The sequence below is a fragment of the Myotis davidii genome, unplaced genomic scaffold, assembly GCF_000327345.1.
Source record: "Myotis davidii unplaced genomic scaffold, ASM32734v1 scaffold892, whole genome shotgun sequence".
Taxonomy (NCBI): Eukaryota; Metazoa; Chordata; class Mammalia; order Chiroptera; family Vespertilionidae; genus Myotis; species Myotis davidii.
Window position 1 is genome coordinate 189,476 of NW_006284341.1, and position 2,630 is coordinate 192,105.

At 43.5% G+C, this 2,630-nt stretch overlaps 1 long non-coding RNA gene across 3 annotated transcripts in view; it reads right to left on the reverse strand.

Moving 5' to 3' along the window:
- LOC107184614 overlaps window positions 1–2,630 on the reverse strand; it is a 13,333-nt gene that overhangs the window by 7,741 nt on the left and 2,962 nt on the right. For all 3 annotated transcript variants that reach the window (XR_001515506.1, XR_001515503.1, XR_001515505.1), the window contains exon 3: window positions 107–180. This is a non-coding gene — a long non-coding RNA (uncharacterized LOC107184614). The remainder of the gene's footprint in view (window positions 1–106; window positions 181–2,630) is intronic.

Sequence of the window (2,630 nt, forward strand, 5' to 3'; positions counted from 1 at the left end):
AAGAGAGAGAGGGAAAGATGGAGCGTGGGCAGGTGCTCAGGGTCTCCCTCCTGCCTTCCTGCTGTCCACCTTAGCTCTAGTTCCACCTGGGGCTCTGCCCACCTACCTGGATGACTGACATTGGGCAGGTCTACTTTCTTGGGTGGAGATGTCACTCTGCATTCACAGTAGAAGTTTGTACTGAAGGCAAAGAGTAAACACATCAGAATATATCTTATAAGAAACACATACATATTAATAGCACGGAGAGCTACTTTCCACAAGGCGGTGATCTCTGTTCTCCACACTTCCTATACCTGATCTGAGGGTCTGATAAAGGCGAGTGCTCTGGAACTTGACACACGTGTATAAGTCATTGTATCACACCGTTTGCTGAGTGTATCTGTTGCTGAGAGCAGAGCAAGTACTGCTGGCAAAATGCCATCTATGTTACTCATGCCAAAATGCTGTATTTCTACTACTTAAAGAGGCATATTTTTTTTAAAGGATTTACACAGATTATTCTTGGTGTCCTCTCCATCCTTGATGACTTCAGTATCCTTGTGTAAGACTCCTTCAGCACCCCTCGCATTGACGCTGTCGCCTCCAATGCCTCTCAATTCCACTATGCTTCATCATGGCCATACCCTGAATCTTGCCATCATCTCCAAACCATTCCACTTTGCAAATCTTAAGCCCCAAGACTTAAGAATATTTGATGATCTGCTCATAATATCCTAATTTTATTATTTTATATCCCCTTACTCCCATCTACCTGCTTTTCGACCTCAGAGGGACTTCCTCAAAAGTTGTCTCCCAATCTCTTAGCCTCCTAATTAATGCAAAAGCCAATTCTCTTCTCAATGGCCAAAACATCTCTGCCCTGTCCTGTTCCAGAGAACCGCTCAACCTGAACTCTGGACTTCGGCCCCACCCCCAAGCCCTATTTCATTAAATATTTACTCTCTCCTCTAGGTCTTCAACTTATCTTTTCCTGGCTTCCTTCCCTCAGCACATAGACACGATGATATCTCTTCTAACAACTACCAAAAAAAGTAAATACATGATCTGATATTCTCCTTAATCTAGCATCCTCTTTTCTCTTTCCTGTTGTGGTCAAGTCCTTCTCACCCTACACTAATCCCACTCACTCCTCACCCCTCTGTAACCTGACTTCTGTCCTCACCTCTCTTCTGAAACTGTTTCAGACCGGGCCTCAGTGACCTAACAGGCTATGGTCACATTTCACTTCTTATCTAACTTGGCGTCCGCTCTAGAAAGCTGTTCCTCCTTCTGCCCCTGTACTTCCACTTCCATGATACCCTGCTCAGTGGGGCTCCTCTTCCCCGCCAGCTGCTCCTAAGTCTCCCTGACAGGTTTCTTTTCCTCTTTCTCTTGGGTAAATGTGGATTCACCCTCCACCTCTTCCCTCCCCACTGCCTATATATCTCTTTCTAAGCAATTTTATCATTGCCTGTGGCTTCAATGGCCATTTATACATGCTAAGTCATACATTTTGGAGCCTCATACCTATATTGCCTTCTAGACATTCCTGTTTTTATGGCCTCTAGGCACCTCAAACTTAATACACCCCAAACTGAATTTATCATCTTTCCCATTTCCAAAACTAACTCTTCCGTTTATATTTACTGTGCGTGTAGATGTTAGCAATCATCCAGCCAGCAGCTCCAGCTAGACACCTGGGAAAGGCCAAGCTTGCTGCTCACCACGAGGCTCCTCTGGCTCCAAGTCCTGCTGACTTCACTCACTAAGTCTCTCTTCAATCAGTCTGTTCATCTCCCTTTCTCTGACGGCTGAACTGAGTCCTCTTCATTCCTGCCCTGAATCTTCTCAGTGACTTCTGGACTGTTCTCCCTGCTGGCAGCTCCATCTACCTTCTCCAGACTTAAGATTTGATACTGTTTGTCATTGTTATTCATTTTTCTTTTCTTTAGTGTACTTTTCAAGCTAAAAAAGTTATGTGCTCTCATTGTAAAATAGTTTATAAGGCTATTAAAAAAAAAGGTTAAAGTCACCCCTCATTCATTCCTCAAATCTTACTCCTACACACACACACACACACACACTTCTTCCTAAAAATAAGATCTTAGTAAACATGCTGCATTTCTTCTACTTTAAAAGGTTTTTGTTTGTTTTTACATTTTATCATCTCTGAAAACAGTATATACCATACAATGAGTGGTGTCTTAGATGTGGTCAAATACACTATTGTTCTACAATGTGCTTTTTTTACTTGTTAATATGGGTCATGATTTCAAACCAGCACTTATTTCCAGGATGATCTTCCTAAAATACAAATCTGGTCAGGTCACCACCCTCCCAAGAATGCTTCACAGGACCCCCTCCCTGCTCCCCTCTTCGTCTTCTGCCTCCCTCCTACTTTGGTAGTCTCCTTCCCAGCACATCCACACACATCCTCTTCCTTAAAGCCAAGTGGATCTACTAGTATTGCAGTCAGTTCCCCAAATACACCTTGCCGAGCCAGATCTCTGTGCTTCTGTACCACTGTTCCCTCTGCCTCTTCCCCACCTCTTCTACTCAGAGCTGCTTTTTTAAAATATATTTTATTGATTTTCTACAGAGAGGAAGGGAGAGGGACAGAGAGTTAGAAACATCGATGAGAGAGAAAC